The 23,714-nt window shown below is 39.6% G+C and overlaps 1 protein-coding gene across 1 annotated transcript in view; it reads left to right on the top strand.

Annotated features, from left to right (window-relative positions):
* Window positions 1–4,262: 4,262 nt before the first annotated feature.
* Window positions 4,263–23,714, top strand: part of APC (APC regulator of WNT signaling pathway) — a 148,942-nt gene continuing 129,490 nt past the window's right edge. Inside the window, exon 1 of the mRNA XM_067569197.1 lies at window positions 4,263–4,537. The gene's annotated coding sequence lies outside the window, so the exon portion shown is untranslated. The remainder of the gene's footprint in view (window positions 4,538–23,714) is intronic.

Here is a 23,714-nt window from a genome sequence, read left to right as displayed (position 1 = left end):
CTGACTCATTTCAGCAGTTTCCCTTAATAAAAAGCCAGCTTGATAAGCATTTGGTCAGCCTCTGAATCAATTTGTCATTCAGGTTTATTTTTTGCAGTTCTCTAAAATAGTAGTTACTAAGTAGCCCTTACTTCCAAGACACCCCTTCCTATGAGTCCCAGGACTATTTGCTTGGATGCTCCTTACAGGACAGTGCTGTTGTCAGATGGGTTTTTGAAATATGTTCTTGGGTCCTAATACATGCTAGTCATTTTTTGTATTTGTTACTAGGGTAAAGTAGACTTGACTCATATCTCAGAACTAGTTTAGTTACAATTCAGTCCTTATTGTGACATTTCAGATAATATTTCTAAAGTTGCCCAGCTGTCTGTTTTACTTACAATGTAGTTTTTGACAGTGTGTTTAGTGGCTACAGCCACCATGAATAATTCTTCTGTGAATCACAGGCATTTTTGGTGTAACAACTGGACTCTGATTCCATTGCAAACTCCACCGATGGTGTTTTGCCCTTTTAAGGGTTTTTTTTTTTATAGCTGTGGTAGACTTTAATAAAACCACTGCAAAAGAGCTGACTAAATTTAAGCACCATCCTCTTCCACTGGGTGCAATACACAAAGTTTTGAGTAACTGAAGGAATTCGTTTTGATGCTTGCACTTTGCCTCTTTCTCTGGCAAATGACTAGTACAAACTGCCATCTAAATCTACTTCTATGTTACAGTACTGCACTTGCCAGTTATAAGAAATGTTTTCCTTTGTTGAATGAGAGAAAAGTACTATGATTGTATTTACTAATGTAATTAACTTAATTACTGATCAGTTTACTTCTTTTATTTAGTCATAACATAGCAGAATGTAAGCACTTTTGAAATGGGTGCTGTGAAAGTGTCCCTGGAAAAAGTTTTTGAAAATGGTCCTTCTTATAAAAATATTTATAGATGTGGGCATGGCAGCTAGTTAGTATTTCTTTTTGGTGGGCAAATTTCATTTAAAACTTGGCAAGAGTGTTCTGTGTTTGATATCTTCATCCACTTGTGCACTAGCTGCCCTACCAAAGTATTGGTACCCCATGTAATAAATTGAATTACTGTCATTCATCTTTTTTGTCTCATTACTTTTTAAAATCCATTTTTGGTGTCTTGTATTTAAATTTAGATTGTAAGCTGTTTGGGGCAGGAATCTGTTTTTATTTTGTCTGTATAGTACCTACCACAATGGGGCTCTGATCCTGATTGTCATTTATAAATGCAACTGCAAAACAAATCTATAAAATCTATAATAATAATACACATATAGTTTTGATTATAATGCATTTTGCTTGTGCCTATCTTAAGGAAGCCAATTTTGAAATATTGCATTAGAAAATAAAAATTAATAACAAAAAGCATTCCTCCATTCCTCTGTTTTGCTTTCTGTCCTTCCGGACTAACGAGATGTACCATAAAATAAAAAGCCTGATTTAGTATTGGAGACTGAGAGTTCTTATAAATACTGCTCTTTCCACCTGACCGACAGAGTTTCAGTCATTTGAAGACAGACTCTTGTATAGAGCAATAAGGCAGTTTTGAAAGACTCTCCTGTCATGAGGAAAGGTTTTACTGTGTTGCACTGAGACATTTAAAATCTTATTCATTGTTACACAGCTTGATGCTCTCTGATTTATTCCAAACCCCTTAAAACTGTAGTTTACAGAGACTCTCTCATCTAGTTTTTAGGCAATATCTGAGAGAACCTTAAGGGGATTAGATCTACAAAGACATTTACCAGGAGCTATTGCCCTTGAAATAGCAGTGATTAGTGTGGTACATAATTTGATGACACAGAATATATAAAATAGTAGTTTCTAATCTTTTTGAGCTTCTAGGTCAGTCTATTAAACTAAATCTCCACTATACTGGTCAATGCATTATCTCCCATTCAGTCGTGCATGCTCTCACCTGCTGTAAAGATCAGGGTTTGTAGCAACTCAGTTGTATGGCACTTGACACTGAATGAGGCATGATAAATTAGAATGTAGTACTAGTGGGAACTGATGCTATAAAATATACTCTACAGATAAGCGCTGTTAGGAGGCATAGAAGGATTCCCCTTTACTTTTTTATGGAATGAAACATATTATGTTTTAATTTTCCCTCTGTGTAAATTCTGATTTAATCCTGAAACTTGATTGTTGTTTTTGGTATGTAGGAATTGATGATTGCTGCGACTTATCAATAAAAATGTAATCTTGCCAAGCTCTATGCAGTATGTTGCAACAGCATATATTACTATACATGTGAGTGAAGACTACAATATGCTGTGCCCTGATAATATTCATTCCCATAATACTTTAGTAAGACTACTAGTACAAACACTGCCAAAATGTAAAATGGCCAACCATCTGTCCATGATTATGCTGAAGTTTTTGCCCACTGTGCCTGTTTATCATTAATGGCCATTTCTGATGTGGTGTCAGGTTGCTACATCATGCTGTGATGCTACCTCTGACACCATGTAGCAACCTGTCACCACATCAGAAATGACCATTAAGCACAAATCGGCACAGTGCACAGCAGCAGCAGAGTACTGCACTCCCATATGGGCTCGCTCGTCTCACACAAAAATGATTGAAGTACAACTAAATTCCACCATGCGTATATTTCAGGCACACTTAAATCTACTTCTCTACAATGGTTACAGGTTCTCTGAAATATTGATCCACCCAGTGTTCGCAGAGCAGAAAGCGTAGCCAAGCTGATGATGAAACTGTGTGATATGCCACATGGACTATTAAAGACTTATTTAATCCACCACATAATCATTTGCCCTCATGGCACCTGTTTTGGGTAAGTTTACAGGGTGAGAGATTTATGGGAGAGGACGCATGGCAAGCTTCATGGTCCGCAGAGAAAATGACAAATAATTATCTTGTATCAGACCCCATTCAGCATCAACCCAGGTTTGATTTACCATGAAGGCAATGGAGCCTTCTGAGCCAGTTTTGTGTCAGACGTGGAATTTGTGTTGCAGCAGAATTTTGGTGGCATTTTAAAGACAATCCACTAAGTCGATGTGCGCAGCCACAAACCATGACACATATTGTTGAGGATTGCAAAATGACTCAACTGTCTAGAGGTCTTTGTTCCTTTTTGAACAGCTTTGATAAGAATTTTCTTGATTGGCTTGACCAGATTGCATGCACCAAATAAATAAATGCTACCTGTTTCCATTCAGTGTTACGCACATCTCTTCCTCATCACTTTTAAGCCTCATTGCTAAAGCAGAGATATTCACAGATTCTAAGGCAGAAGGGATCTTTAAAACATTCAGTCTGACCTCCTGTATATCACAGGTGATAGAATTTCACCTTGTTATCCCTCTTTGGAGCCCAGTAACTCGAGTTTGACTGCATAACTTGCAGAAAGGCATCCAGTCTTGATTTGAAGACAGCAAGGGATGGAGAATCCACCATGAGTAGTTTATTCTAATGGTTAATCATCCTCACTGTAAAAAATGTGAGCCTTATTTTTGAGTTTGTCTGGCTTTAACTTTCAGCTACCGGTGCTTGTCATGTCTTTATGTGCTAGGTTAATCAACCCTTCCATTTGCTCCCTGTGAAGAAACGTATACACCTCTCAATCTTCTCTAATTAGCTGAACAGATTGAGCTCTTTACATGGCTGTGCAACCTCTAGTATTTCGAGTGCTAATGCAGACAGTGTTTGTCTCCCCCCTTTCCTCTGGGGGTTGGTTTGCCCTGTGACCTTTGTCTCCCACTCTCCCTTGCTGGGTCACTAAGCCTGCGGTGGGGGAAGCTGCGCACCTTGGCACGTCACCCTGCTTAGTCTCACGCAGCGAAGTCCATAGCGGCCTCGAGCCCGGCCGCATCTGTTCGGCGGTGCGCCTGGGAGAACAGGAACCGCCCGGCCCCCTTCCCAGCACACGCGCCCCGCTCTGAGCGCCGCAGCCGCGGAGGGGATGGGGGAGGCAGAGGCTCCAGAGGCAGCAGGCGTCCGCTCGCCCAGCCACCGGCAGGTGTGTGTGAAAGGAGGGGACGGGGAAGAAGCCGAGAGAGAGGCTCCTTCCTTCGCGCGTGCGCACTGGCTTCCCCCAGCGCCGATTCCGGTTCTTCCTGGGCCGGTTGCTAGAGCCGGGATTCCCCCGGCCGCGGCCGCGCCTGCGCACTACGCCCTCCCCTCAGGCAAGATGGCGGCAGGGAGACCAGTCCGGGAGGGGGAGTGAGGGGGCGGTCGGGTTGCGGGGCCGCTGGAGTCTGACTAGGGCAGGCGGGCACGGCCGCTAACTGAGGCCGGAGGGAAGCTGGGAGGGGATGGGGCGCCGAGGCAGCGGGACAGGGACCGGCCCCTGCCTGTGAGGAAGGGAAGGGGGAGGGTCTGCCGGGCCCAGCGCCCCGTATGTGCGGCCGAGTCCGGCCCCCTCTTTCGCCTGTTGCCTGGGGCCGAGCCCCGAGCTCCGCCGGGACGGGGGCCACGGCGGCGGCTGGAGTCGGAGGAGTCGCCGCGGCGGCGGCGGCGCTGCTGGGCGGGGAGGGAGCAGGCAGGTGAGTGAGTGCGAGACCCTCCGTGGGCTGCTGCCCGTCCCCTCATGGCACCGCCGACCCACAGCATTGCCCCCATGACTCCGTCTCTTGGCAGTCCGCGCCCGCCTGCTGCCCCGACACCCGCAGCCCATAACGCCCCGGGCACCCCCATGGGATACAGCCACCCCATGGGAGCCCATGGCGCCACCGCCAGGGCACCAGTCGTTTTATCCCCAGCTTCTGTGACCTGCTGAGCCAGGCTTCCCACTGATCCTGACTCTCAGTATTTGATTAAATAACCCTTTCCGACAGTGGTCTGTAGGCTAATCTATATTCCCCCAGTATTTGCCCAGTGGGTTACCTGTTGGAAAGAAGGAGAAGGGTGATGATGTGGTTGAAGCACTAGACTGGGACTTCTGTCTAGATCTGAGTTCAATTCCCAGCCCCACTGTAACAAATAAGGCCTGCAGAATACAGCTATACTCTAACAATATAAACTTATTTAATGCTTTATGGCAGGATTTGAAAAAATTCCCAGATATCTGGTAACCAAAGGCCAGAATGTGTAGTGAAGCCTGACAGCAATGTGAGAAGCCCAGCAATTTTTAGTTTCTCTGAATGGGAGGTTAAATTTAAATGTAAAGTCCGTTTCCCCAGACCTTACTCAGGTTGCTAGAGAGGGCCTGCCTCACTTATCCCTGAACTTTCTGAGGCTATTGGGGTTGTTTCTTCTGCTTCATAAGGATCTGTGTAACTCTACCTTTTGACCACAGCCTCTGTATTTGACGTGTTCCTAGCTCTTCTTTCTGCTCATAGATTGAACAGGACACTTATATGACTCTTGTCTGTTTCACTTTCCAACTTCACTGGGTTACAAGGTGTTCTGATTGACAGTTCTAAAATTTACTAGTATCCTGTTAATTTCACTGATCCCTTTATGAGAGCTATGACTGTAATAGCACCCTCAGGAAGATGGTCCTGCATCTGTTGACATTTGAAACATTTATCCTAGCAATCATAGGGCTAGAAACCTTAAGACGTCTTTAAAAAAAAAAAAAAAGAGAGAGAGAGAGAACAAAAGAAATTCTGTATAAAGTGATAGTATAGGTTCATGTCCATCAACCCATTATCATTAGGGGAAGGTATTTTGTGCCCTGGTGGGGAATAGATTTTTCATGCCCTGCTTACATGGTGTTATATATATGAATTGATATCAGTACCAGAAATAGTTTGTTTAACTGTAGTTCTTGCAGTGGTCCTGGTTTGATTATCTATGCTCTGATTTAAATTACAAAGGAATATTAATTTATTCTTTTCAATGGGCTTCAAGAATTGTGGTTTGATAGCTTTCCTTTTTTTTTTTTTTTTTTTTAAACTCAGTTTGGTGAAGTTATGTCAAGTCTTCTGCCAGTCCTAAGGACCTAGGAAATGTTAGTCAAATTAAAATGGAGGTCACAAAATCCTTTAACTTACTTTTATGTCTGGACTTCCTTTGATATGTCTCTTTCCCTTCTACTGTGTAAAAGTCTTCATCACAGAAGCAGCATGTTCAGCCCAAGGGAAAGGACTTTGCAACTGAAAGCATATCCTCCTGCTGGAAGGATAATAGCTATGATCTGAGGCCTCAAGGAATATAGGGATAGTCTGAGTTCCACAAAGAATGTAGATGACTACTTACCTGGCAAAAGGATGGCTATGGTTAGTAGTATAGTACACAAAAACATAGCCCACAAATAATTTTTTTAAAATTTTTTATTTAATTCTACCTTCCCTGGTGTTGGGATGGTATGCATACATAATTTTCTATTCCTGTTTTTCTTGCTGTATGTGTAGTGTAATATATTAAACATACAGTCAAAGTATATTAAACTACACGTTGAGCAAGAAAAACAGGAATAGGCAATACTACATGCTCAAATTTATGAGATTTAATTTAGCTTTGGATACCTACACTTTTGCATTATTTGACATATTTGTTTTAACTGTATCATTGCAGCCCTAGTGTCATTTTATTTAAAATATCAAATAATGTGGGTTTTTTACATTTTCCCTTGTTGAAAGGTACAGTGATCAAACTTGTTCTAGGAAATAAGTCTCACTAAAAGAGAATTCAGATGGAAGACTAAATACACAACACGATTTTCCAGTGTTGGCTTTGGCTCGTATGCATCATCTTTTAATAACTAACTTCTGTAAAGAATTCCCACAAAGGCACTAGTCCTCACCAGAAACCAATAGATCAAAATACATTTGTGTCTAGCGTCCAAACCATTTTAAAGTTAAGACAAGCTTAAAAAAATTGATAATGTTCAAGAAATGAAATCACCTTTCTTTTTTAACTCACCTATCTTAAATGCTTGTCTGATTTACTTCAACATTTCCTGAACATTTCTGTTCCTCCATAGAATCACACAGGAAATTTCAGATGTATTCATTTAGGTCAGAGAAGCAATAGTGTGCTGATAATTGCCCATTGGGATAAGCAACTGTGTTTTGCACTTGCTGAAGGTAATGTGTTGTTTTACTCAAGGAGAACTCATTGAATAAATGTTAGTTGTTTCTTCTTCTGTCCTAGCAAATACCCTTAGCGGGTTGTTTATAAGATGTGCTTGCTCATATAATTCACCTTCAGATGTTCCTTTCAGTGGTTCATCAATAAACAACAGTAAGTGGTAACTAGTGTCTTGATTTGCTGTCTTTTTCCAGTTGGATCATCATCTAAACTTTTTGATACATGTTGAAATGATCAAGTTGAATAACATAGATGTGGCTTGTTTGGTGTTGGCTAAAAGACTGAAAATATATTGGTAGCCTAGGTGAAAATGAGACAACCAAGATTGGCTTTTTGCTTGTTAACTTTTTCCCTCTGTGTTAGACCACTTAGTATACACATCCTGTAAAAATGAATGAATGAATAAATAAATAAATATTCACAGAATTATTAAATCCTTGTTGTCAGAGAGTATTTTGTTGTACATTAAATATCAGGTTGTTCTAAAAGTATGATGAATGATGACATGTTAATAGAGTTTGGTTTAGCATAGAGCACATTTTACACACACCTTAATTTTCAAAGTATCCAATAGTAATAGTTCAGTAGTTTTATATAATAGAAAATCACAAATGCCAAGGCCTTGTCCACACATCTGAAACCTTTATGGAGAAAAGTGGTAAATCTCAAGTATTTTTTACTCCAAACCAAGTCAGTTGTGTAATGGAGACCAGTGTTAGTGTTTTCTTTTTTACTTCGAGTCTTCATGTTTTAAGAATCTGGCTTTTAGTAGCCTGTATGATGATAATGGAATGAGCAATGAATGAATGGGCCAGGGCTACTTAACTAATGGATTGATTATTAAAATGAATGTCTGCTCAGTTGGTAATTCCTCATTTCATAATAGTGGCAATGATACTTTGAGTTCTTAAAAAAACAAAAAGAAAAGAAAAAACCTATTCTATCAATATTTTGCAAGTTTAATTTGTACTAAAATATCTCCACAGGAGGCTAAGAAAACAAACTGACTTAGACGTAAATGAATGTACAAGAGTTCAGCCTGGAAATGGCAGACAAGGGATTAAAATTGTCCTATTAATGGCTGAAATAGCTAGGTCCTTTTAGCAATTTGTTTGCATGGTTTGTGCAACATACGACAAGATACCATACACTCGTACGACAAGATACCATTTGCTTCACTAATATTAGCAACAAGTATGCAAATAATCTATGAGTTTAACTTTGACCCCTGCTGATTCTGTGTTAGTATAGTTTGGACCATATCATGGCAAAACACTGAAAGTTCTACCTGAGTTTTTGGTTTTGCTAAACTCAGACTGTAATTATGAGAGTTAGTAAAATAATATAAGGTAGGCATGATAAAGGAATACAAATTAATGACGATGATGTAACTATCAACCATACTATTGTGCTGTAGAACTTTTTGGTCATACGATGTCAAACTATTTTAATTGTAGACTTGCATCTTGTTAAATAATCTGGAAATATCTTTGCCTCTCATATATGACTGGATAGGGTTTAGTTCTCACTCCTTAACTTGAAAGTGAAGAGTGCTTTTATTTTTGTTTTGGGTTGGACTCATCTTGTTTGCTACTTCCTTAACTGAATTGACAATCTTTGCCTTGCTTAATTTGCATTTGTGGAAGCCATTCTACTGTTGCGGAGAAATGTTAACTCTGGGTGCCAGGAAACTGTATTTAGTGGATGTGGTATTGTAGAGAGGCGTGTGGAAGGGAGAAGAGGCAGTTAAGAAGGACTGAAAATAAAAGGAAGGAGAGGTGTTTGACAGGACTACTTATGAACACATTCGCTTCTAATAACACTCCTGATACTGAGTATTGGGTGCAGAGTCGTTTATTAGTTTAACTTGATGGAGGAATATTAATAATAAAGACTTCACAAGACTGTCCATTTTGATTTCCTAACTGGAGGATGATTGCTTTAATAGTAGTTACTAGTGGAAACTAGAGGACTTACAAATACTAGTTGTATTTTAGGAAAAGGGAAGAGATGGGCTCTGCTTGTACTGTGCGTTGGCATCGGCTATTTAAAAAACCAAACCAAACCCAAGATGTTGATCTTTCAAACTAGTTTCAGTACAAAGGGCAGTAGCAGCAAAGGAATTACATCAATTATGTTCTGCTTGGAAAATATCAAATTTTAAAATTTGATCAGTGTATATATAATACATTAAAATGTACAGGCTGGGTATGTACAGTTTCTTTCCTAGGAGCAAAGTTATTCCTTAGAAACGCATTTTTAATCATTAACTAACAGCATTGTTGTTGACCAACAGGAAAATAATGGTATTACTAAGGCTGACCTCATAGTTTAGTGTGAATATTGAATCAGACTAATGCACAAAATACTCTGGTGTATTTTCTAAATATTATAGATTGTCAAAGATATATATTACAATTCTGCTATATTTTGTAAGGGATGAAGTAAGTGAAAGACAACTGTGATACCACAGCAAAGTAGTTACATAGGGATTAATCTATTTAAGTGCATAAGGTATTAATGTACTTGGTCTGATAACCAAGTGTCTGTAATATATTTATAAATTATTTTACTTGTTGTGCACTTAATGTTGTTAGTGGTGCTTGCTTTGTACAGATTCATGTAGATCTGAACTTAGCGCTTCTTGGTTTGAAAATTGGGTTGGCCTATTTTTCAACAACTGGTAAGAGAGGGAGAAATGAAAGAGATCTGAAACATCTTTCGTTAGTCTGTTATAAGAATGTAATACAGCAAATAATCAATTCGCCAAACATAATTTAGGTGACCTGACTCCGTTAACTTATTGATGCCAAAAATTCTCAGGTTCACATTGCCTCTTCCTCATTTTAAAGCCTTCATTGTTGAAACAATACATTACAGCCACTATCATGTGAGTGAAGGACTGTATAAGAGTCCATTTGCTGTTCCCTAATCAATCATAGTTGAGTTGAATATAGATGTGATTCTTTCACTCTAGGGTTAATGTGTTGCTGATTAGAATTTTACATCTTTGTCAGACTCTGCTCTGGTTCTCTTGGAGTAAGACCTAAGGGTTGCAAATTAAACTCAAATCTCCCAGACACACACTTTTGTGGGGAATGGGATGCTACAGTGCCTGAAAACATCTCTCTCTGCTGGTATTTTGGCATTTTGATTCCAAATGTCAAGTGAAATCAGTAGGCGAGTCTTATCAAATGTTGATTATGTAGGGTGTGGCTACACTAGAAATGTAAGTCAACCTATATTAGGTGGAGAGGGGTCTGCGCCCACATCTCCAGGAGAATGGGGGGAGGAAGGTGGGAGGCAGCTGGACTCTAGCTGCCCTGCTTTGGAGCTGTGAAATTGGCAAGACGGCCAACAGTTGATGTAAGGGAGGAAGTGTCTATACTGACACTGCATCCCCTAATTACACCGACATAAGCCTTGTGCCTCTTGTGGAGGTGGAGTAGTTATGTTTTGTAGTAGGGCACTTACATCGGCAGGAGGAAGGCTGTAGTGTAGACACTGGCATAATTAATTCGATGTAAGCTGCCTTATGTCAACCTAACTGTAGTATAGACCAGTCCTTAGTACTAGAAGAGGAAAGTAACTCTCTCTGAACTACTTAATTGAATGTAACCTCTTTCTATTCAAAGAATATTCACAAACAGATTGTGATGTTCTTTAATTTTATTGGATCAAATTTGACTAGTCTTCATAATTTTCTTCACTTTATAGATGGATCGCATTTGGTATGGTATTGTCCCTATTTCCTAACCCAATAAAATGTGATAGGGAAAGGACACAAACATGGCCATAGCAAATTAGTTTTTAAATTTGAGTGAAGATTTGAGGACCAAGCTTTTGCAGTTTGTGCACAGCTTTATTAAATCCAATTGAATACTGACAGAAGTTTGGACTTAATGAAATGGTTTAAATGGTTTGGCTGAAAGGCTTCAGTTCATATTTGCAGAGGGCAGAGAAAAATCACCAATCTTAGTTGTAGAATATGAGACTATTTGGGGAAATAGAAATGACTAAAGGAGCACTGAGAAATCAAAGGTTTATGTCTCGTAGACTGTGTGATGTCACTACACAACTGTCTTTTTTAGATTAATTTGGGAATATTGAAAAAGTAAAACAAGTTTAGTAGAAACAGATACTGAGATGGATTGAGACTGTTCTTGCATATGTAAAAAAAGAATTGAGATACAGGATAAAAATGGCAAAAATCACATGTATTTAAATATTAATATATCATTGGTGTTTTTGTGAAAGTGGTTTATCATTCACTCTCATTGCCTTGGCTTCCCAAACAAAACTTTGTAATCTAATTTTTTCTTCTAATTTTTTGTCCAACTACAATCACCAGAAATAAAAGAACAAACCATATAAAATGTGATGTTAGCCTTCTAACCAACTAAAATATCTTGTGCCAATGTATCTATAATAAGATTCTAGGATTGTCACTTTGGGTATGTCTACACTGCATTGGAAGCCCAGAGTTTAAGCGCAGGCTCAAGCCTAACCAGTTTTCCATCTATCCACAAATTACACTAACTCAAGGCTCAGACCTAGGGTCTCAGGACCCTAACGGTGTGGAGGGTCTGAGCCTGAGTCAAGCCCGGGGTTCAAGCCCTGTTGCTTTGCCATTTAGACGCAGCCCCAATGGATTCATGCTTTCAGAGTCCGTCAAAAGTGTTCCACAGCCCCTGCACTACATTTTTTTTGTCCTCTGGACAATCAAGGTTGGTGGACAGACAAGTTTTCCCCCACTGCACCAAGAACAAAGGGCTACAGCGGCTACAGTTTGGGAGGGTGCTAGGAAGTTTAGGATGTGGGTGGTTGGACTCAGGCCCACATAATGCAGTGTAGACACTGGAGACCCTGGTTGGGACCCAGGATTCAACAGTTCCTAACCCAGTGTTACAAGAGTGTAGACGCTCAAGCCTAAGTTAACAAACCCAGGGTCTGTTACCTTGAGTTCTGCTAATCATGTTCTTAAATTGCAGTGTAGACATACCCTCTATTTGTGTCACTCTGAAAGTGAAAATGTCTGTGTCAGTGTGAAATGATGGAAACCGCTACCAAGCATAGTTGAGAATATTACCAAATAGAATCATCACTGGGATTTACGGTCTTTTAAAGTTCTCAGCCATTTTGACTATATTAATTGTACACATACAATGTACAGCTACACTAGGGCAGATATGTCATCCCAAGAGTTGTAGGCCATTATGATATCAGAGAGAACTCAACCAATCAACCTTGCTCAACAGCTAATTTGCATGCAACACTTGCATTGGTTGTATGAGAGGCCCACCTGCCTCTGTGTAGCAGCACAAGCTTTCAGCTATGTTTTGTGTGCGTGTGTCTATATAGCTATATTTACTGTACATTTCTCCAAAGAAACTTGTTTCTAGACTGTTTTAGCAATTTACTACATCAAAATATGGTGTACAACCAGAAGTGGTGATTTCTTGAAAAATTATTTTGCGAAGCATGTTTTTCATGCATCTTTTTCTGGTATCTTTCAGACAACTTTGTTTCAGATTTGCTCCTTTCTGTTAATTAGTAGACCTACTGAAGAAATAGTTAATTGTACTATAATTACTTCCTTTTCAAATAGCTGGTGTTGCTTTGTATACAACATGTTTAAGTTGTTACGTACCAAGTCACATTTTATGATTTATATCTCTTTTTAGACAAATTAGATGATTTGCCAAGCTTCACTTGTTGTAAAGTATGAGTAAAGTACATCACTTCTCTCACACCAATAGTGTTTGATGTATGTAGACAAGAGCTGTTATGGGAACACATGGAAGATTGTTGAGGGGGAGGGGAAGTGTTCCAGGTTAATAGCAAATTTAAAGGTTCCTCCGTTCGTTACCAAACAGAAACTACACTGAACTAAGATCCAGAGTTAATTATAACAGGAAATCACTAGGGTGCAGGAGTGTTGAGGGAAGCATGTATTCCCTCTCCCCGCTCCCCACCCTCAATGTATCTTCATTTATAAAAGAAGCTTGTACAACTAACAGATATCTGTGTTTACACACTTTCAGAACATACATTAACTGGTAGCAAGCAATCTCCATGCTACTCACTGGGATATATATAATCCAAAAGCACAATTCTCACGAGTTGTTTAGACAAAAGTGCTGCCGACCTAAATTCATACTCTTCCAGATACCTGGATAAATAGATGACTGGGGCATTAAGGTCTGCAAATTTGGGCTTTGTCAGACTCGACTCGGGGTATGAATTCCAGAGTTGTTAACCTACAACATTTCATATACATTAGCATACTTGGTAGCTATCACTCACTTCTGGTGCAGATCTGAAGACCAAATTTATGCAATCTGGACAAGAGCAATAAAAGGTGTGTAAAAGGACTTCTGTGTCAAAATTGTGTTCTGTGTATTTGTCTATGGAGCCAGTACTAAAGAATTTCATAATCTCTGGCTGGTCATAGATAACCTTTTATATAATTTTTTTATATATACCATTTACATGCAAAATTTTATCCAACGTAATTGTTAGATAAGAGGGACTCAAGCTTTTGAGCATTATAGTACTAAATATTAAAGAATGGAGTAAACAGTACATCCATTATTTGCTTATCTTTATACATCAAGATGTTCTGGGTTTTAATATGTATTAATCTTATGGTCTCCTTCAAATTGGGATAGATTGTGGAGCAGAGTTATAGCATATTTTTTTACTTGATTGATTTGGAAAGTTCGTTGAGATGAAAACTCCAAATATGTGGTCACCGCACGGGCCGTGATTGTAGTAAGTGACAGTTTCCAAGAATAAAACTTCCTTCTGTGTTACCCAGTCACAAATAAGAGCTGATTTGTGATATAAGAACTTTGAATAGAATAACAGGTTGGTTTGTAACTTGATGCTTCACTAGTGTGAAGGTCAGATAACTCTTTAACCTTCAGATGTATATTTAAATTAATGCCTTAATTTTTTAATTTGAAAGAAAATTGCTTTTAGGATACTTAAAATAGAAAAAGAGGCACTAATATATTTTTGGGGTCCTAGAATTAAAATTGCAAAACTTCTTTCTTTGAATTTCGTGACAGTCCTTTCATTGCCAACTGTTATGCTGAAACTTCTGAAAAGAGATAACAAGCCTAACAAATGTTTAGCTAAAGCAATATTAATGAGCACCTCTGTCAGAAAATAATGATCTCTTTTGCTTTGTATGTGCATAATGTTCTTTGAAGTGAGACTAGACCCATACAATTGTGAAATTTGGGGTATCTTTTAATACCTTTCAAAGATCCCCTCAAAAAAATAGATCAAATGAGTATATGTGATCCGCAAATTTTAAAAATGTTTTGTTTTATAGTCTAGTTTAAAAAAAAAAAAAAAAAAAACTAAGTGGACTTATCTATGTTTATTTTTGGAGACAATGGTCATGGTAGAGGAGTCGTAATAGGATTTATTTCAGACATGAATAAACTCAGGTCTGGGTCTTGCACAGAATTTGCACTGTGCACCAATGTGCAGACATCTCTGTCATGCTGCCACTTCCTGTCTGGTCCATTGTATAGGCATAATTTGTCCTGATCAAAATAAATACCTGAGATTTGTTACTCACCCTAAGTTCACCACCTCAGTGGCACTTGCTCTATGAAGATGCAGCTGAATCAGAAATAAATGTTTGGGTTTTTGTTCTTGTTTTAAGGTTTTACCGGTCCTCATCTTAAAGTTGTCATTAGCTGTGGAAGTAAAGGCAAATATCAAAGCTGTCAACCACAAGCAGCTGGAGAGTACTCAGTAAAAATAAATGCTATTTGGTTAATATCTAGATTTGTCAGGCTTATCCTTAATACCGGCAGTGCTGTAATTTTTCTTCTGTGTACTTCCTTATCACCTGTGCTATTAGCTGGGAAGGTGCTGACTCCAGTGTCTGAGGCTTTGGAGAATTCTGCCAAGCTTCTACATAATGGCTAGAAAGGGCCTAGGGAAGTGCTTGGCCTTCTCAACAGCACTCCTGCCCAGTCCAGGTGGTAAATAGTATCCTTCCTGCAGTCAGCAGTGGTTAACTGAGAAAGCTGAAATAAACAAAATACAGAATGATCAGTGATCAGGTCTTATGTCAGGGTTACATCCAGATAAAGAACTGCACCTAGACTGCCAGGGTCTCAGAAGCACAAGCTTCTCTTGAGCATTACATTGAATACCAAGTTACTTTATGAGTATACAGGTAGTCTTATTTTGTCTTGCAGAGATGTAGAATACTATATTACTAGCTTCAAAAGATTTGTACGTCTGAGGTCTGTATGCTTGCATTCATTTAGACTGTCACTGCAATGTTATACTAATGCATGCAGTGCAATCCATGAACTAAGATGTCATATAGTTTCCTATAGTTAATATTAGACTAATAGGGTGTTTCAGTTGGTATGGAATTAGGTCTTTGACAAAAGGTTTAGATGCCAGCTCAAGTGATGGCCTACTAATTAAATGTCTGAATGTCATTGTTGGGACCTTGAGAACTGGACTTGATTCATGAAGCTTTTTCCAAAAAATGTTTCAAGTGCAAGAAATTGAAAAGAGTGAATTGAATGGGGAGAAAGAATCCTTGTCTACTTCTTTAACCAGTAGATTTGTGAACTGCTTTATTTGCATGAAAAAGTAGATTTCTGTACATGGTTGTCTTTATACTGTTCCAAATCCATCTCTCAATTTTACAAGGGAACAAAATGTCTAGTTCTTTTCTCTAGCTCTGAACTGGTGCCCAGAATGATATAAAGGTACTAAAGACCCATGTGAAACAAGCTTCCATACATTCAATAATAAAGATCAGAACCCAGTCAGAAATACAGCAGATTAAGTTAGAAGATCCTGCTGTATCATCTTCATAAATCTGTACACTTTAATTGCATCTGAATATTTTAAAAATATTTTGGTGACATTTTTCATAGATTTTTGTCTGACTGGTTAGTCACCCAGATAGGTATGATATTTACTTACCTGCATCAAAAGAGATCAGTCAAAGATAACTTTAGGGGATAACTTCAAAGGGCAAATATAAATATTTATAATACAGATTTAGATAGAGTCTCTGGAAGAGGAGTGTGTTCTTATTATTGCTTTTTGATTACTGGAAGAAATTCAAACAATACAAATCGCACTAGAGTGATAAGGGTTTGTTTCTGGACTGTAGGTGGCTCGCCAACTAATTGTTTGAAGCGGAATCATCAATTTATTTTGTTCATACTTCTAAATTAGTGAAACATTTCTAAACAATGTATTTAACCACACCAATCTGGCACTTCAGTACACATTCAGATCTCTGAAACAGATTATTGCATTGTCCAAGAGGAATTTTTTTGGAAGCCAGTGTTCCATGAGATCTAGGTCCTTTTTTGGAAGGTAACTTAAAAGTGCAATGGGGTCCTAGAAGAGGTGAGGAGATAAATGGCTGAATCTAGCTGTGCTTCCTCAATGGTTTCTTGAGACTGTAAAAAAGAAAGTATTGTGTGTATTCAGATTCCAAACTAGCAGTTTTTATGTGGAAAGGACAGCAGTTCATATAACAGCCTATAAAAGAACTTCTCAATCACTAGATAAGAGCGCACACTGATCAGTGGAGGTTTTAGGTGAATAATAAAAGATCAACTATAGCAGATCAAATTCAAATCCGTGTGGTGTAATCAGGAGTTAGAAAAATGGTGAACTGCCAGCATCTTGGATGTCTCACCAACATGGGTCAGACCAGGGCACAGCACAGATGACTCTAGTGGCTCTAAAATACCTTCTTATGGCCATAGTCACAGCAGAATGTTCATGCTTGTGCTGCTGGACCTCTCTGTAGTATTTGCTACAGTGCTACTGACAAGGTTCTACTAACACACCTATATGACATAGCACAGTGATCTTTACTATTTTTCAAGCAGGGGCCACTTTGGCAAAAAAAAACCTTCAATGTGAGAGCCACATCAACTACTAAATTAACACATTGCTTGCTGCTACTTAGTGATGTAATGTTAGAGTGACTCATGTAACTAAAACAGTCTGCTTGTACAATAAAACGATACCCCTGAGCGAAAGTGTGCCTGTTGCTCCTTGACTTTGTTCATGCAGTATTTGTGTTTATCATCGCAATCCCAGTAAGGCAGTCCAAATATTTGTTGGTCAATTTATTCCTCTGTTTTCTTTTCACAATATTCATTGCTGAAAATGTAGATTCACAGGTGTACATACTGACAAAAAATGACAGCATTTTTTGCACACACTGTTTCAGAGATGGATCAGGGACCATATTCCAGAATGATAAACACCTGTTTTAAGTTGAGACTTCATGATGTCATTTGTCTGAAGTTCCACAATTTCACACTCCTGTTTAGCACGGTCAGAACAAATGTCTGTGATAACTGGTGACAGAGATGACACTGATACGTAGAATGGGTTCTTATTATACAACGGCTATACTTATGTACTTATTGGCACACATGGTACCGTGTGGTCAATGACGTGTAAAGAAGGCCGACTTTGATAGGCTCAGTACATATTCTAATGTTAAAAATAAAATAAATTGGAACATAAACAATTAGTTAGGGAGCCGCACTTAGGGTCGATGGGAGCTGCCACTGGCTCCTGGGCCTTGCAGTGAAGAACACTGACATAGAAGGAGTAGATGGTCCAGAACTACAATGACTGCAATTGTTTTTCTCTGGCAGAATTCAGAGAGTGATGATAGGTAACTGCTCTTCCTTTCCAAAGGCCCTCACCTGTAGAGTCCCTCAAGGATTCATACCTTCTCCCTCTTCTTTGTGAGACCACTAGGGGTGGAGAGTGAGAGCTCCTGGGCTCAGCTGCCAATACTATGCTAATGACACTCAACTATATATATCATTCTCAATTTATACAACCATTGCCACTACTAAAACATCAGAATGCCTACAAGAAATTAGCTATTGGGTGAAGCAGCTGGTTCAAGATGAATCTGGGGAAGGCTAAAGTGATGCTGATCAGAAAAAGACAAATGCATAGAAGAACTAGCAGAGACATTGTCTCTACCTTGCATTGAAGGCATACAGCTCTCATTTGTCAAAGTGGTGTTAGATTCTTCACTGAGCATGCATGCATGACCAGTTTGCATCAGTTTCTAAAAATGCCTTTCAATTCCAGCTTGCTAGGAAATTTCTTCCTTTCCTCCTGGGTGAGGAGCTGGTCACAGCAATCCATGGATTTGTCACCTGCAGGCTGGATTACTGTAATTCTATGTAACTGAAGCTGAATATGAAGACTATGCACTAATTCCAGCTGTTTACAGAATGTGGCTGCCTGCCTTCTCCAGGTTGAAGGCTGTTATGAGAGAGCATTTCATTCCTGTGCTCAGATCCCTCCACTGGTTCCCAGTCAGCTTCAAATCTGTGAACAACTGTAACAGCTGCACGGACAACACAGATCACAAAGCCCAAGACTAAGCTTCTCAGCACACCCATAGGACTACCTGTTGCTCAGCCTCAGTGATGTACTAATGGATGTACCTCTAAACCTCCCTGTATCTCCTATATTGGATTGGAGTTGTGAGGCGCGATGAATATTTGTATGGTACTTTCAGGTCTTCATTTGAAAAGCAATATTGAAGTGTTAATTATGTCCTTAAATAGTTTTGTTTCTATTTCAAGCTGATAGCAAGTGTACAATTCTTATCTTTACCTTTTATCACCTGTCATCGAATTTTGTATTCATTCCAGATTATTACATCCTATTCTTTCATCCATTTATGGTACACTATTAGCAGCAGCCAAGAAGCTCACCTATTCTTCTCTTCCCATATTTCTCGTCCTTCCCAAGCCTTCCTTTTCCACTTGTGCTGTAATATCTCTAATCTAATAAGAAAAATTCCACTCTTTAGAATTTGTTGTGCATTTAAGATCCACAAAGCTAGTGATCAACTTTTTTTTTAATATTTACAACAGTGATTATATCTTAGTGGTCTTGTTTTATATGTTGCTTTGTAAATGAGAGAAACAGTTAAATGTGAGAATGAAAAATCCAATACATAGTTGTTTAATTTTACTTTTGTGACAAATCAAATGTTTAAAAAAATCCATGAAACCAGTGAGAGTTCTCTTCAATTCTTGATTACCTCAATATACCCTAAAGAGCCTCTAATTCCTTATTCCATATTAACACAAAACTCCTCCTGTGTAATGTTGTGGGAATTCTATCTACCATTGCAGGATTTAGCCAAAATAATAAATATCTAGGGGAGAAACTATTAGAGACTGAGTGTGATGGATGTTTAAACTGTTCATCTTGTAAGTCAATGACTTCTCTACAGATATGCACCTGTTTTTCAGTGAGGGATAGATTGTAATATACAGTAAGCATCGATCAAGTTGCCACTGACAAAAACTGAAGTTCAAATAAAAAGTAAAGCTAGCATCAAGTTGCCTCTGATAAACTAGAAAATAACTGATCAAAAATTAAGTTAAACCCAATCAATACATTCTCTCCTTTACAAGACCCTGTTTTTTAAAAAAAGATGACTTTGCACTGTCCTCTGCATTACGTACTCTGACCTGGTTTACACTTAAAAATTAGATTAATTTAGCTATGTCACTCAGGTCTGTGGAAATAATTCATGCCCTGAATATGATAGTTAGGTCACCCTAACACCTAATGTAGACATGGTGAGGTCAGCAAAAGAATTGGAACAATTTACCAAGGGTTGTGGTGGCACTTTTAAAATCCAAGATTGGATGTTCTAAAAGATACGCACTACTTCAAATAAGGAATTAATTCAGGGAAGTCGTTTGGTCTGTGTTATACAGGAGATCAGACTAGATTATCACAATAGTCCTTTCTGGCCTTTTAATCTATTAATCTGACTTGACCTGCACAGACCTCTGTAGCTAGTACTCATTTGCAAGATGGCAAGAATTTAGCATCACTGTCAGAAATCATCTTGACTTCTAAACTGATCAGTTTAGAAAAAAATAGGTGCACAGCTTAGTAAAGACTTGTACTGGGAAGCAGCAGCAGCAAATGGAAAATACTATAGCACTATTATATAAATGAATGGTATGCCCTTGCCCAGAATACTGAATTTAACTTTTTATTTCCATTATTTGTAGAAATAGAAGGGATTCTGGCAATGAAAATAGTACAGACTTAGAGATTTTTTTCTTATAGGAGGAAATGGAAAAAATTAGGACCATTTACTTTAGAGAGGAGGAAATAAAACTATTCAAAATGGGTTGGCAGATGGACTATACAAATATTTCCCATTCTCCTAATACAATAACAAAGGGACAATCAGTGAAAGGGTAAGACAGCAAATCTAGTACAAAAGAAATACTCCTACCCACCCACCAAACAACATAAAATTAGTCTGTGGCATTCTGTGCCAATCAGGGCCAGAGTTTGCAGTCCAGGATTCCAGGACACCATGACATGGAGTCCTTGTGGCTCTGCCCCCATATTGTAGTATTGCCACCCTTCATTTGGAGTGAGTGGTGACAGCAAGCAGGCTTCCCTCCCTTCTGGGTGGTGTGGTGTTTGGTGGGGGATAATTCCTAGACTAGTGGCTCTGGGATTTAAATCTCCACTGAGATACATGGGGCATTCACACAACCAAGCTATGTAGGGAGCCTCAAAACACACTTATGGCTTGTCTGCATAGGGGATTTAGTTAACATTAACTCAAGCCATTGTGCATTGAAAATGCCTGTGTACACACAATGTAAACCCTTAATGCACACTAATTCTCTATTTGCTGCAAATTTTGCTCTATGCTTTTGAAGTGGAATAAGTTCACTGCAAATTTAGTTAGCGTGGACTGTTCATGTGCACACACTACTTCTGCACACTAGTTGACGGTCCTCCTACTGCTGTCCCACGCTGCTTTGTGGGTATTTGTGACGGACCTGTGTGCCCTCCACTGTTCAGGTGTCAAGTTGACTGGATGTCTCCTCTCCCCTTTAAAAACTGGAGAGAGCCCAGGTTCAGCCCCATTTGCTTCTGGATTTCAGTATATCAGCATTACAGCAATATTAGTTCAGCAGTATTACACCATGCTTTGAGCATCCACTTGGAACTGTGGGGAGATTTTTTTGATCTCACAATGTGGGGAGAAATGATAGTACAGCAAGTTTTTGCAACCAAACCCCACAATAAGAAACTTTCTAAGAAAAACACTAAACAGATGGCCAAGAAGGGTCACAGTCAGCATGCTGACCAGTACAGTATAAAGAGAAAAGAGCTCAGTAAAATGTACAAAACCCCCCCAGGAATGCCAGAAACAAATCCAGAGAGCCGATGTGACCTATCTGATCTATGAAGAGCTGGACAGGATTTTTTGTTGGCATGCCACTAGAACCCATCCACCCTTGTGGGCAATGGTGCCCTTGCCAAGGAGACTGTGGCCTCCTGTGGATGACCACGCTTCATCGGGAGAGGACAGTGAAGTGATCTCCCATACAGTCAGGATCTCTTCAGAACTCAAGACTCTGAGAGAAGCCCAATTCCCAGCCTGAAACCCAACCCAGGCTTCAGCTGGAAGATTCTCTCTCTCCAGGAGACTTTTGCATGTAAGTATTACTTTACCATTTATTATTATTGTTATGCTGTACAGCTATGCTAGCTTCTGTTCTGGGTGCCCAATGGCTGCATGTGAACTAGCAGATTTTCTGGGCCTCCAGCCCCTCCACACCTCACCCAACACTGTCCCCCTCTGTTCTGCCTTCCCCAAACTTATTTTCAAAATGGCAGCTGGGCCAGGTAATCAACTTCTGTCTCATGCTAATGCTGCAACCAGCAACTGTTTACAAACTCATGTTATGAAGGGCACGTACCCATCTAATAATTTCATAGCAAATACTGCCCCCCTCCCACTTCATTTGCATGCTCAAAATGGTAGCCACATGGCACAGCCACAACTTTCCCCTTGTTTTGTGTGATAGTTTCATTTGAATCTATGTACTGTGTGAAATACAACAGTTTACTAAGACAGTCATTCAGAGGGAAAAAGGTTTGATTAGTTTTCAGTTTACATGAGGTATGAATAGGGATAATAAAGCTAATGATCCCTGCAGAAATGTATATACAGCCAGTAACAATGTTGCATACAGGAAAAGATTAGGTTAGGAATTGCGTGACTGTACAACTCTGAGGGCAATTGGCTGAAGTATATCAAATATCACTTTCATCATTGCAATCAAGTAGACAAAGATGGCATAATGGCTTTCCATAGGTTATATATTTCATAGGAAAAGACTGGGAGTTGTTCAAGTTTTAAACAATCAATGGAGAACCCAATCTACTTTTCTCTGCACTTTCTGCATAAAGCAGAGGTAAGACTGAGACATTGCTCAATTTTAGTATAGACATTCAGCAGCACTATCATTGTCCCCAGTATAGCTTGCGACTCCCTTGCATCTTGGTATATAACTTCAAGCATAGCTGTAGTCTCTCCTTTGCCTTTTTGACTAAGCCCCTTCTCTGCCTCCTAGTTACCTGCCTCAGTGTAATGTCATTGAGAGTCAGGACAGCCTAATGGGGATGCAGAGGGAATTGCTGTTCAGCTCCCTCCTGAGTCATCCCTACCTTCATTTCCTCCCCCGCAGTCAGGAGCATCTTGCACCTATGTAAGTGCCTTCAAGGCCCAGCATAAACTGTCCACCCCAACTGGGAACACACATCCCAGCATCCCATTTAGCTCATGTGCATACCTCACTTAACATCTCTGAGTTCTCCCAAGACTGGGATGAATCTCGGAAGGGAATTCAAAAATGGAGGATAAGAAAAGTGCTATCACAGTTTCTTTGCAAACAGTACTAATATGAACAACTACTTGTTTTTTTTCTGGTCCCCAGCCATGGCACATGGCAATGAGCCCTTCAAGAGCATGGCCTTCATCAGCAGTTCAGTGGCTGACAACCTGAGAGGGAAGAAATGGCGGTCCAAAGAAAAGATATTTGGAGCCCTCCTTACAAACTTGCAAAAAACAAACTCACTCCCAACACCTACCAAGAACTGGATGGTGTGTTTGATGTATGAGAGGGAGGAATATAGGCAGCTATCCAGAGACACCATTGAACTGGCCCAGGACAGTATTGTCATATGACAAAAGACACTGTGGAGAAAGACAAGCACGTACAAAAGCAGCTCCTAGAGGCAATGAACAGGCCGAACACCACTGGAATGCATGCTACTGTTAGGCCGGCGGACAACATGGTGCCCTCCCAGGACTCAGCCGTGTTCATCAGACCCTGGATAATATAGGGAACTGGGAATGACACAGATGTTCCCTGCTGTAGCTCCACAGCCTTGCTCCAGAGGTCATTTCCCCTCACCAGCCCCAGCACAGGGCAGCAAGAACACCACGACATTGGAGCTCAGCAAATTTGAGTCAACCTGTGCACTTGGCAACTTTGAGCCCTGACGCTGAACCCCAGAAATCAGGACTGGAAGTAGGAAATGTAAGACATACACCGCCCTCTGAACAGGAGTGACCACCTCCTCCAACGGCACTATTTGTGAACGTTGCACTTTTTCCACTTTAAAGCTGTTTCATGTTTTAATCACTATGAGAAAAGTTTGTAATATTTTCCAAGTTTTATTCTTGGTGGTGGTTTACTGGCATAATTTATGCAATAAAAACCATTGAAGTCGCAAAGCAGCAGCATCATAGATTTTAACAGAATTATAAAAGCATACATGCTACATTAA

The sequence above is a fragment of the Emydura macquarii genome, unplaced genomic scaffold (genome assembly GCF_026122565.2).
Source record: "Emydura macquarii macquarii isolate MOO-44397 ecotype Brisbane River unplaced genomic scaffold, CSIRO-AGI_Emac_v2 contig_2897, whole genome shotgun sequence".
In the NCBI taxonomy this organism is placed as follows: Eukaryota; Metazoa; Chordata; order Testudines; family Chelidae; genus Emydura; species Emydura macquarii.
Note: the sequence above shows the minus strand (reverse complement) of the source record. Positions and strands in the feature narration are given on the sequence as shown.